This window comes from Gracilinanus agilis, chromosome 1 (assembly GCF_016433145.1).
Source record: "Gracilinanus agilis isolate LMUSP501 chromosome 1, AgileGrace, whole genome shotgun sequence".
NCBI classification, from domain to species: domain Eukaryota; kingdom Metazoa; phylum Chordata; class Mammalia; order Didelphimorphia; family Didelphidae; genus Gracilinanus; species Gracilinanus agilis.
The window spans coordinates 601,708,189-601,722,450 of record NC_058130.1 but is presented as its reverse complement, the minus strand read 5'-3'; positions in this window follow the sequence as shown (position 1 = coordinate 601,722,450).

The window sequence follows — 14,262 nt, the reverse complement described above, 5'->3', positions numbered from 1 at the left end:
ACATTTCTCCCTCACTGTTAAAACCAGATTACCTTTCCTTCTTTTGACACCTTTTATTTTATGCTACTCTACTTTTGGTAAGTGGAAACTTTTCACATACACCTCTGCTTCAGAAAATAGAAAGCAAAGGACAAGCCACCTAAGTGGATTTATTGACCTAGGCAGAGGATTCAGCTAATTTTAATGTAAATTTATGGTGAGCAAAAAGGAAGCCTCAGGTATATGATTATATAAATAACTTAGTGGTCATGTGAATTTCCCCTATAGAAAGAAGGAAATATCCTGGAGGGTAAGGATGATTTGCTTTTTGTTGTTGACCTTGTACCCCCAGGACCAAGCACATGTTAGGTGCTCAATAAATGGATATTATTAATCTTTTTTTTTTAATCTTTACCTTCTGTCTTATACAGAAGAATACTATCAGTTCCAAGATAGAAGAGCAGTAAGTGCTAGGCAATGGGGGTTAAGTGACTTGCCCAGGGTCCCACAGTTAGAAAGTATCTTGAAGCCAAAGTTGAACCCAGAACCTCCTGCCTGCAGGGCAGACTTTCAGTCCACTGTGCCACCTAGCTGCCCTATTAGTTATCTTTAGAACATCATGACAGGAATAGGATGCTAGCAATAATTTGTCTTGAGGTTTACCAGAATAGTGTTATTCTGTCATTTTCAGTCATGTCTGATTTTGTGATGTTATTTGGGCTTTTCTTGGCAAAGACATTAGAGTAGTTTGCCATTTCCTTCTTTAGGTCATTTTATAGATGAGGAAACTGAGGCAAACAGTTATGAGACTTGCCCAGTGTCACATATCTAGTAACTGAGAGGCCAAATTTGAGCCCTGGTTTTCATGACCCCTGTCCTGGCACTCTTATCTACTGGGCCACCTAACTGCCCCTTTCTCCCCCCCCCCCTTTTTTTTTTCTTTTTTCTTTTTTTCCGTTTTTGATTTAGAATATTTTTCCATGGTTGCACGATTCATAATTCCCCACCCTCAACCCCTTACCCCCTCCCTCCCCACTCCTGAAGCTGACTAGCAGTTCTACTGGGTTATACATGAATTATTCAAAACCCATTTCCATGTTTTTATATCTGTAATAGAGTGAACTTTTTTTAACATCAAATCCCTAATCATATCCCCATTGAACTACATGATCAATCCTATGTTTTTCTTCTGTGTTTCTGCTCCCACAGATCTTTCTCTGGATGTGTATAATGTTCTTTCTCATAAGTTCCTCAGAATTGTCCTGGATCATTGCATTGCTGCTAGTAGAGAAGTCCATTACATTCGATTGTGCCACAGTGTATCAATCTCAGTGTATATGGTTCTTCTGGCTCTGCTCCTTTCACTCTGCATCAATTCCTGGAGGTCATTCCAGTTCACATGGAATTCCTCCAGTTCATTATTCCTTTTAGCATAATAGTGTTCTATCACCAACAGATGCCAAATTTGTTCAGCCATTCCCCAATTGAAGGACATCCCCATATTTTCCAATTTTTTGCTACCATAAAGAACGTGGCTATAGATATTTTTGTACAGATCTTTTTCCTTATTATCTCTAATGCAGCAATGGTATGGCTGGGTCAAAGGATAGGCATTCTTTTAAAGCCCTTTTGCCCTTTCCTTTCTTACCCTTCCCTAGGTAATTTTTCATTTGCAGAAATGCAATGTCTTTGGATTGAATTCCTACTGATTGTCCAAGTCACTAAGCTGGATGCTTGAAGGTGGAAGTAAAAAACTACAAACTGACCTTAAGAACAATTGGTTATCTGATACAATTCTTCCTCTTACTTTTTTTTATATTTAAGATTTAAATATTATATTTTTTTAGAAAAATTTTCCATGGTTACATGATTCATGTTTTTACTTTCCCCTTCAACCTCCCTTCACCCCCCACCCCCATATCCAACACACATTTTCATTGGTTTTAACGCGTCATCAATCAAGACTTATTTACATATTATTGATAGTTGCTTTGGTGTAGTCCTTTCCAGTCTACATCCCCAATCATGTCCGCATCAACCCCTGTGTTCAAGAGGTTGTTTTTCTTCTGTTTCCACTCCTGTAGTTTTTCCTCTGAATGTGGGTAGAGTTCTTTAGAATTAATTGTCCTGGGTCATTGCATTTCTGCTAGTACAGAAGTCCATTACTTTCAATTTTACCACAGTGTATCAGTCTCTGTGTACAATGTTCTTCTGGCTCTGCTCCTTTCATTCTGCATAAGTTCCTGGAGGTCAGTTCACATGGAATTCCTCCAGTTTATTATTCCTTTGAACACAATAGTATTCCATCACCAGCATATACCACAGTTTGTTCAACCATTCCCCAATCGAAGGGCATCCCCTTGTTTTCCAGTTTTTTGCCACCACAAAAAGTGGGGCTACAAATATTTTTGTACAAGTCTGTTTATGATCTCTTTGGGGTACAAACCCAGTAGTGGTATGGTTGGATCAAAGGGCAGGCAGTCTTTTAGAGCTCTTTGGGCATAATTCCAAATTGCCATCCAGAATGGTTGGATCAGTTCACAACTCCACCAGCAATGCATTAATGTCCCAATTTTGCCACATCCCCTACAGCATTCATTAGTCTCCCCTGTTGTCATTTTAGCCAATCTGCTAGGTGTGAGGTGATACCTCATTGTTGTTTTGATTTGCATTTCTCTGATTATTAGAGATTTAGAACACTTTCTCATGTGCTTATTGATAGTTTTGATTTCTTTATCTGAAAATTGCCTATTCATGTCTCTTGCCCATTTATCAAATGGGGAATGGCTTGATTTTTTATACAATTGATTTAGCTCCTTGTATATTTGAGTTATATAAAGTTATATAAAGATTTTTTTCCCAGTTTGTTGTTTCCTTTCTGATTTTGGCTGCACTGTTGTACAAAAACTTTTTAATTTAATATAATCAAAATTACTTATTTTACATTTTGTAATTTTTTTTCTAACTCTTGCTTTGTTTTAAGATTTTCCCTTTCCCATAGATCTGACAAGTATACTATTCTGTGTTCACTTAATTTACTTATAGTTTTCCCTCTTTATATTCAATTCATTCACCAATTCTGAATTTATCTTGGTATGTGTAGGGTGTGAGATGTTGATCTAAACCTAATCTCTCCCATATTGTTTTCCAAGTTTCCCAGCAGTTTTTGTCAAATAGTGGATTCATGTTCCAAAAGTTGGGCTTTTTGGGTGTATTAATACACTGTCTTGCTGACATTACTTACCCCACTGATCCTCCCTTCTGTCTCTTAGCCAGTACCATACTGTTTTGATGACTGCTGCTTTATAGTATAGTTTAATATCTGGTACTGCTAGGCCACCTTCCTTCACTTTTTTTTTCATTATTTCCCTTGATATTCTTGATCTTTTGTTATTCCAAATGAACTTTTATAGTTTTTCCTAATTCAGTAAAAAAGTTTCTTGGTTGTTTGATAGGCATGGTACTAAATAAATAAATTTGGGTAGAATGGTCATTTTTATTGTTAGCTGGTCCTACCCATGAGCAATCAATGTTTTTCTAATTGGTTAGATTTAGTTTTAATTGTTTGGAAAGTGTTTTGTAGTTGTATTCGTATAATTCCTGTGTTTGTTTTGGTCGATAGATTCCTAAGTATTTTATATTGTCTAGAGTGATTTTAAATGGTGTTTCTCTTTCTAACTCTTGCTGTTGTGATGTGTTGGAAATAATATAGAAATGCTGATGATTTATGTGCATTTATTTTGTATTCTGCAACTTTGCTAAAGTTGTTGATTATTTCTACTAGCTTTTTAATTGATTCTCTAGGATTTTTTAAGTAGACCATCATATCATCTGCAAAGAGTGATAGCTTAGGCTCTTCGTTGCCTATTTTAATGCCTTCATTCCTTTTACTTTCAATAAAGTTTTCTTGAATGGTTATTAACCCTGAGGCCGCTTGGGTCTAGAGTTAGGAAGAAGGGAACTCAGATTCAGCCTGGGGACCCTGACTGTGTGACCCTGGGCACATCACTTAACCTCTCTCTGCCAAATGGGGATACTAGCAGATGCTGTGTATTAGAGTTGTTTTGAGAACGAAATGAGATATCTGTAAATTGCTTAGCACATTGCCTAGCACATCTCCCTCCTTCCTCCCTCTCTGCCAAGAGGCACACCTTTATAGAATCACTTAGGTTTGGAGATGGAAGGGATCTCAGAGATCATTTAGTCCAACTGTTTTGTTTTACATGTCAGTAAACTGGTCAGAGCCTGCCCACCCAGCTCCTAATGTAGTTTTGTTGTTTTATATAAATTAGCATAATCTTTAAATATAGACTTATGCTTTCTTCTCAAGCTATTTCAAAATACAGAAGAGACTTTTTATAGGCTCTGGAAACTGGAAAATTGGATTAGAGAGTAAAATATTTACAGTGAGATAATTAATAGTCCCCCTTCCAGCCCATTGGATCCTGGAGTAGTTGGAAAGTGGTAAGATTAAACACTTGCAAGTATGTTATTTGCAGATATTCCTATTTCTTTTCCACCCCCAATTACTGGTAGGTGATTTGGCACAAAGGAAAATGGAAAAATCTTGTTTTAGGTGCCTGTACTTCAAGGCATTCATAGATTATTGGGCTTGTTCTCAGGGAGAGTAGCTAGCCATGCATCTAACTCCCTATGTATGCCTGGACTGGTTTTCATATTGAATCTATTAGGTGGTAGGGAAGAAGGATGCAGTATGGAGTTAGAGTTCTTTTCTTTCCATAGTTTTGGTATATTGTCCTTATTTGGTATGAGAGGTATTTAGGTTTGTAGGAGTTTATAACTGAGGTGTAGGCTTGTAGTCTGCCTCACCATCCTGGGAAGATGAAAATCCATTCAGTATCTAAAAGACTCCCTAAAGAGAGAGGTTCCTGGCTCAACTTTTAGTTCAATCCAGCCATTACCTACCATTGGGAAGTTCTTTATAGCCATTTAAAATCATTCAAACTTTACTTTGAATTTCCTGAGTCTGTCCTCTGTGATGGTAAATCTTCCCTCTCCTGTAACCAAAAACAAAACACAACCTAGATGCTTACATTTATCCAGGTAAAAATTCCTTTCTAACCTGGATTGCCTTACTGTTGAGTTCCTGGGTCATCTCTTTCTGGGTGAATACTAGTTCGTTTTTTTGTTTTTTTTTGTTTGTTTGTTTGTTTGTTTGTTTTTGTCTTCTTTTTAAGGAAAAAAAGAGGAAGAAGGAAAGCAATAAGCAAAACTTAATCAGTATATGCAAAGTTCCATACCAATGGACACTTCCAGTTTGGGGAGTGTAGGAGGGAAGGAAGTATCTTCATAACGCTTCATTAGGGCAACTTCGGACTTAATGTTAAACATTTACTTTTTTTGGTAGTAGTGATTCTGTTTACATTGTTATCATTTATTGTGGATATTATACTTAAAAAGTTTTTCCATCCCTTCATGTTGAAATAGTGAGGTGCACTGAGGTGTGTGCATGATACCTCAGTCCCTTTTTGGTGCAGTAAAACAGTTGGGTCTTACTATACTGGGCCAGTCTTTTCAAACAGTTGTTGTAAAAACAGGTTGCCCTAATCTCTAAATCTCTCACTTCCCACTTCCTGATAAATCCATCCCAACATGGAGGCTTATGTTTCTTGATGATCCCTAATACCTCCCTGCTTCTGGCTAAAACCCAAAGCCCTTTCTATTCTTCCTGACACTATAGTTGGTTTATCAGCATATTACAGGCATCAAGATGACCTCTAGATGTTGGAGTTCATCCTAGTTGAGCCGGGCCTGAAGTTGACCCTCAGCCCTTAAACCAGCAACTGCCTCTGGACCATGATGCTCTTTGTCAGAGTTGAGAGTATATAGGATCTTCTTTAGGTATATTTCTTCTGGTGAGGAAAGGTACTCCCAAAGAAAGTCAAAAGATTTCCCTTCTCTCACCCACAGGCTTAGTGAAACAGGATCAGCAGAGATCAGCTCCTTCCTCTCTCAGCTCTAAGACAGGAAAGGCACAGTTGATCATTGCTCCTTCCAAATCTCTCCTCCTACATTCCAGAATCATTCTCTTAGAGTTCCTGGCATGTGGTCATGCTAGCCTCTGCAAACCAACTTTTTAACTATACTTAATTCATTTCTATCTCTATAATTTCTACCATAATATTCCGCCCCCTGAGCAATGAGCAAAATTTTTGGAAAAAAAAGATTTGTCATTTGCTCACCAATAAATATGTACCCTCTCCCTCTTATTGCAAACCTATTTTATTATACTTGCCCAAAATAACAAACATACTACACTTACCTATCTTTTACTTCTATCCACTACCTTATGCTAGGGACATCAGCTAGGGAAAGAAAGGAAAGGGAATTACACTAAACAGTTACATAGATCAAAAACAAAAACAACAATAGAGAATTCAAAATAGGGGCAGCAGAGTAGCTCTCAATGAATTGAGGGTCAGGTCTAGAGACAGGAGGGTCCTAGGTTCAAATCTGGCCTCAAGACACTTCCCAGCTGTGTGATCCTGGGCAAGTCTCTTGACCCCCATTGCCCACCCTTACCACTCTTCCACCTAGGAGCCAATACACAGAAGTTAAGGGTTAAAAAAAAAGAGAAAAGAGAATTCAAAATACAAAATGTAAAAGAATAAATCATAAAATTCAAAAATGCAAAATGCAAAAGTTTTCCATAAACAGTTGTTACAAAGAATAAACTCATACTAAGGCTAATACAGAAAAACCCAACTTATCAAAAAATCTTAAAACAATGTAATAAAATTTGAAAAAAGAAAATTACAATGTGAATTTTCGCTTTTTTTGATATGCTTTCCTCAAGTCTTAGTTTTTCCTAATCATTCTTATTCTAGTACTTTCCTTCTGTTGCATATTTCATATTGATTCCTATTATAGTTTTTTTTGCACAAAGATAGCCCTTTTGCATAATTTCTACTATTAGATCTTAAACTCCCACAGGGCAGGGACTGGTTTTTGTCTCTCTTTGTGGTTGACACATAGTAGGTACCGATTCCTCTCTTCATCATTTCTTACCCCACTGTAATATTCCCTCACCATATTTTGTTTAGTTATTCCCCAACTGATAGCCGTCTACTTTGTTTAATAAGCTTTAAAAAAGTCCTTCAACAAATGGCTCCATTCAGTTGCTGTCCATGGCTGTTTTAGAAATAAGAAAGATATACATACATACACACACAGACAGAAAGACTGACCTAGAGAGATCAACAGAGACAGAGTTTTTTAATAAGGCCTTCATCAGAATGTAAGGAATAGATGACTGTGTATTCCTAATATTTCCTTTTACCATCGTGGGCATGCTTTAAAAAAAAAAGTAAAACAAAGGATTTTACTTTACACTATTGGCTTATATTAGTAGTGATCCACTGTTCAGTTAAATATATAAAATATTGTAGAATATTTAATAAAGATCTGAAGATACAAAGATTAAAAACAACCACCACCACCAAAAATCTAGACCTTGTCTTAGGAAGGAAGGGTGGAACTGTATACCAGACATCATGGTACTTAGTTAATATTGTGCTGGAGGAAGCAGTTCTAGGCAATCCTTTTTCGTGCTAAATCCTTTCAACTTTTCTTGAGATGGGATCCTTCCCTCTCCCTCAATTGCTTTAACCTGTCACAAAAAATGAAACCATAAGTTCTCTCATGGTGGAATCAAATTAAAAAAAAAAAAAACCTTACTTTCAGTCTTCCACTCAGTACTAATTATTGGTTCTAAGGTAGAAGAGGGGTAAAGAGCTAGGCAATTGGAGTTAAGTGACTTGCTCAAGGTCACACAGCTAGGAAGTATCTGAGGTCAGATTTGAACCTATGACTTGCTCTATCTGTCAAGTCATCTAGCTGCTCCTATGGAGGAGCCTATTTGTGGTTGGTTCTGTCCTATGTAGGTCCCTCTCCCCCTCCAGCTCTACCTGTGATCCATTGAGGATCTGTTCCAGGATATACAACCTTTTATTTAATTGTATCCTCACCTAATGATTTTAGAGCATAGGCCATAGTTTATTAACTGTAAAATACTATATAAAGAAGAATTGTTCCACATCCACATTGGCTGCTGAGTCTTTGTCTTTTCTAAAGGAAAATACATTGGAACCTCTCTAGTAAAAATAATCATAGTACCAATAACTTTGATTGCTGTGTGTATGTGTGTATATAATACATACACACACACACACACACACACGTGAAAGTGATGTCATATATTTTGCTTTTGCATTTCTACTCCCATAGTTCTTTCTCACAATGTGGATAGCATTCTTTCACATAAGTCCTTCAGGAGTGTCATGGAGAAAATTTTTACTGAATTCCTGAAACTTCAGCAGGGAGTCAACCTTGACATTTTGCTGACTTGGTGACATTAATGATGAAAGGAGGGGTAAAAAATTAGGTTTAGACAGGAACATCCAGGGTTATTGCTGGAGAGGGCTTGTTTTCCATAATTGGCATTCATCTGAATAGTTTACTTTTTACATAGAAAGGGAGTCTAAAGAGGAAGCTTTGTTGGAGGAGAGAGATGCTTGGTCTTTTATAATAATTAGAAGGGTTGCCAAATTCTGTGTGCTTCTTGTGTTGTTAAGGTTCTTGTGGGGAAAAGAAGAGTGGAAAGGTTAAAACTAAATAGATTTCTCCCTTCTGCTGCTTGTAGACCCATCTGGGATTCTGGAATTCTCCTTTTCCATCTTAGGCCAAGGAAAGGGGTCTGTGAGAAGAGGAATAAGAAGAAACAAAGCTCTCTCCATGCACTGTTCCAAAAACATCTTATCTGTGCTGTGATTGATTTGTAATGGGAGGCAGAAAGCATGCTCCCCCATCCTTCCCATCCCCCCAATCCATTTTGCCAGAATGTAACCTGGTTTAGGGTTAGAATTGGCCACATTCTCTGGTGTGATTAATGTTTCTCTTCTTGTTTCCATATAAAGGAGTCCATCTGTGGGGGAGTTTAACTTTTAAGCCAGAATAGGGGATTGATATATGAGAGTAAAACAGTTTATTTCCCAGTAGACTGCAGTGTCTTGGTTTGGTAATTGGCAGAAGGCAGATGTCATTGTTGACTGAGAATAAACAGAGTTCAAGGGGTCCTAAGGTTTCCTTCAGTCTTGATTTCACCCATCTCTTTGGAGCAGTCCTTTAAAAACCTAATTGGCAGACATTTTGTATATGGGAAATTTATTTACCAGTTCCATGGAGTCTCTTGAGTTATTTGTTATACACTATATGTATGTTTTTATAGAGGCTTAAAAAAATTCAGTGAATATATGTATATACACATGTAACTGTGTTTAGATCCTTTCTTTTAAGACTGCAGCAACTATTAGCTGTTCTGGTTTTGGCAGAGATTAAAGAATGTAGGAAAGAATTCAGTTTAAACTTTTAGATTGGTGGTAGGGGACTGACACTGACTGGGTTTGTCTCTTCTGGATATCTTTTTTAAAGTTGTAACAAGATTTTAAGAGAATTGGAGCTTGCTTGAATTTCTGTATAGAGTATAACTTAAGATATAATAAATTTTGAGATCAGAATTTGCTAGAGCTTTAACATGCTTAGGAGCTGTAACACAGTATTCCATGATAAATTTCTTGTTTGATTGTTTATTGATTTTGTTACTAGATGACAATATTTAGTGTTTAAAAGCATATTTAAGTGGATCTGAAAAAAAGCCAGTTAGTCTTCTATAGAATCATAGTTGTAGAACTCCAAGGGATCTTATCCCCCCTCATTTACAAGGTCATTGAAGTCCAGAGATGTGAATTGACTTGCATCATAAGGCTATTGGAAGAAGCAATTTGGTTCTATAACTTGGTAGAGCTGAGATTTTAACTCAATTCCTCAAACTTCAATGTCAGTGCTTTTCTTATTACCTCTCACCCTTTCTATCTTGAGGTTATCTCAACATGATTTGATGAATGAATGAGTGAAAAATCACTTACTATATTTATAGTATGACAAGTTTATGCTAAACATTCCAGGGATACAAATAGAAAGATCAAGATAGCCTCTAGGAACTCATATTCCTAATTGGAAAAGACAACAAATAAGAAAATTGAACTGCAAGGTGGTAAGAAAGGACAGGCAGGATATCCTAAGGGTGAGAATATTGCTCTGGTGCTATGGTTTTTTAGGATAAACAGTAGTGGTGATTGTGAGGTGTCCTGGAAAGGCAGATGATGAGGCCTGGAGGACCCTTTGGAAGCAGTGGGAGGTCAGCTATTAAGGCCTCCGGGATCAGGAAAAGATATAGAGTTGTTGATTCCTGTCTCTCCCAGGTTATGTGTGTAATCAAGTAATTAGCTAAGAGATCCTGGGGATGGACTCTTCTGTGTGTGTGTGGGGGGGGGAGCAGGGGAGATGAAAAGGCAGGGAGGATGCTGCCCTGGCTTTTTGCTGTCCCGTCATTTCTAGGGGAGGACAGATCTGGTGGTTGAGTCTTTTTAATTGAGACCATATCAACTAGATGGGCTCTGAGGGGACAGAAGAAAGGCTCCCTTCTGAGGAGAGTTTAGTTTTGTTTAGTGACGGCAAATCTCCATCCTAGATTTATCTGGTATAGGATATCAATTTCAGTCTCTTAGTACACACTAACAATGTACTATTTTTATGTCTGTTAACTAGACCTTGGCCTGTAAACTTGACTTGGAGCATGGTGATTGATCACTTTTTAGTCACAGCTGAATATGTAACATTTTAACTAAACTTGCTTCCAAGCCCAAGTTGGTTGCAGAGGAATGTATGACCCCTAAATATCACTTCTTGCCTTATTTCAAGATATTTCTGAATTAGATTGACTAGAGACAGTTTTTTAGAAGAAGAGGGCAGCACCAGACAGGGAACAGAAGACTAATTAATAACGTGCGTGTGACTTCAGGAGCTAACTGTATCTGTGTTGAGCACGAAGGTTTGTTGGAAAGAAGAACTAATAGTAACCAAGAAAGATTAATAGCTCTTCTTTTCTCCTGACCTTATTACAGCACTTCAGAGTTTAAATGTGCATTTACTTTGTTCTGTTTTTAGTATATTGCAATTAGCATTTTCATTCAAGCTTTAAAATTCCTTGGACCTCTGCCTGGGAAGAAGCTGTGTATTCCTAACTGGGCTGCTAAAAAACCCAATATATACACATCCCACTTGCCATGAAATGGTCAGAGATTTCAATATTCAATATGTGAAGCACTTAGATTTTTTGGAGCTTATCCTTCAGACAGTTTTCTCCCATAAATCTCAGCAAGTTTTGTGTATTTCTTTTATACAGTGGCATATTCTTTAGAGATGTTTAATAGATAGTCTCAGGTTGATTATATCTCAGTGTTACAAATCTACAGATAATGGCTCACATTTAAATAGCAATTTAAGGTTTACAAAATGCTTTTTTGGATAATCCTGTGTATGTAGTGAATGAATTATCCCTTATCTCTGTAGATTGGGAAATTGAGGGTCTTAGAGCTAATGGCAAAGTGATGTTCTGGATTTGAGTTCAAATTCTGTCTCCTTGCACATCACTTCTCATTTGTTAAATGAGGGGGTTGAATTGGACTAGATTCTCTAAATCCTGAGTGATTAGCAGATAGAACTAATTAAGTTGCCATTTTAATTTGAGATGACATAGGAAAGCACATTGATAGGGCTTTGGTTTTAGGAAGACTCTTCCACTTTGGCTAATTTGAGTTTAGATTGGCCTTAACCCCTGGTGGCTGTTTCCAGGAACTACAGTTTCTTTTCCCAACCATTTCTTTTCTTCTCTCTTAGGAAGGCTCTTGCTTATACTGTATCCTCCTCTTTCTAGTCTTGTGTACAGTATATTTTTAAAAACCCATCACTCACAGCTCAGTTAATTCCACCTCAGGAAATCCCTTTAGGTACGCCTTTCTTTAATCTTTTTTGAATTCTTTCTTTTTCTTGACCAATTACCTCAGGATAATTCTCCCTCTCCTCCAAATACCCCTCTCTGTTCTATTTGTGAGGGCCCCCCCCCCCAAAAAAAAAGAATGACCCTAATTATGGCTGGCAAGTAGAAGAGTAATGTTTGTGGTACATTTAAATCAAGGAAACAGAATAGCCCTATGAAATGAGCTCTTGTAATTGTACCATCATCTTTTGAAACTCTTGTTGCTTATACTCCAAAGCCCTTAGTGTTGAAAAAAGTACTGAGATGACTGACTGTCTCTGTCTTTTTCTCATTATCTCTAGAACACTTTTCATCTTACTCTTCCATCCTCTATTAATTCAATATTCTCTTCTTTAGAACATTCAGATTATTATTCATTTTGTTGTTTTTTTTTTCTCCAGAATCACCATTCAGAGCTCTTCCTATTATACCATGACTTGGGGGTTCCTAGGAGAAGTAACAAGAAAATAGATGTCACTTGATTCAGTATTTTAATTCTGCTTATAAGTTTTAATGGGAAAAAAAATAAATTTCTGTATTGGGGTTTTAGTTTTAGCTTCATCTGACAATTTAAATGGTTAATTACCCCCTCTTTCATCTCTTATCCCTTCCTTATCTGAAGTTCTGAATGGCTTGATGGAAGGGTAAAACTCTTAGGATTAAAGTAGAGCATTCTGCCTATGGATGTGTGGTAGTTTCTTCACTCAACAAAAAGATGTTCATGTAAACATTCTGCTATTCAAAAGAACCTTATTTACAGAGAAGATTTTTTGGGGGTGAGAAGGAGGGGTGTGTAAGGGAAATATGGAGCAAATCCTGATTCATGATTTCATAGGGAACATTGGGTGAGGATTTGCTTCTCTACCAGTGCTGGTCTGCAATTTTCATATTTTTAGACTATAAACTTGGCTGCATAGTGTTGGACTGGGAATCAGGAAGACCTGATTGTGACATTGTGACTGTGTGACCCCAGGCAAGTCATTTTGCTTCTTAAGCCCCAGTTTTCTCAACTGTAAAAGGGAGATAACAATAACAACTGCCTCCTAGGATTGTTGTGAGGATAACACAGTATTTTTGATATTATTATTAATAAATACTGAGTTACCTAGAGATACTGTGAGAGGTTAAATGGCTTTTATTCATGGTCCTTCACAGTATACATATGTTAGATTTTCCTGATTGAAGTTGTCCATTCTCAATGTCTTCCTTTCCACAGATAATATTTTTGATGACATTTTGAGAGGTAGTGAGCTTTAGTTAATAATAGCAGTCATTTGTGTAGCAACCCTTTCTGGTTTGTGGCAAATATTAGAAGGGAAACAGATAATTGGGGAATTTTCTTTTGGGAGGGGGCATCAGGTTTCTCTGTTGAACTCATTTCTAAGAGGCATACAGAGCAAATTCAAATTAATAAGAATAAGAGCCTCATAAATGTTTAGTACATCATGAACTGGAAGTTTCTTAAGGAAGAAATACAAACTATCAGCAGCCTTATGAAAAAAATATTACAAATCACTGATAGTTAGAAAAATGAAAACTAAAACAACTCTGAGGGTTCTACCTTATTAGACTGGCAATGTTGACCAGAGAGGAAAATACATATTGTGTTGGAAAGGCATCAGGAAAAAGGTGCAAACAAATGAAATGTTGGTAGAATTGTGAATTGGTCCAACTATTTTAGGCAGCAATTTGGCCCCCAAGGCACCTAAGGCACCTAAACTGTGCAATATACCCTTTGTCCTGGAGAGATCTCACACAGTCCCTCTGCCAGTGGAATTAAAATCAAAATCATGACTATGTGGTTCCCACCAGGCTGGTACTCAAAAGTGTTTCACTAGAAGAAGGTTGATTGCAGGTCTGAATATGTTACTCCCCTACTCAGTAAATTCCAGTGGTTTCCTATTGCCTCCGGGAGCAAATACAAAGTCCTCTGGCATTCAGAGCCCTTCATAACTTGGCTCTCTCCCACCTTTCCCAGTCTTTTTTACACCTTACTTCTCCACCATATACTCTACCATCCATTGACAATGGTCTCCTGACTGTTAGATAAGCAAAACATTTTAGTTCTCTGCTCCATGAACTTTATCTCTGGCTGTTCCCAGGCCTGGAATTGTCTCCCTCCTCCACTCTACCAACCTTCATGACATCCTTTTGAGTCCCAACTAAATTCCCTCTGTTTATAGGAAGTCTTCACCATTTCCTCTTAATTCCAGTGCCTTTTCTCTGCTAATTATTTATTTAGCCAATGTAGAGCTTGCTTTGTGTATCTCTTTGCTTGTTGTCTCTTCCATTGGATTACCTCTTTGAGGGCTAGGGCTGTTTTTTCATATCCTCAGATATTTGCACAGTGCCTGGCACATAGCTGGGACTTAAAAACCCCTCCCTCC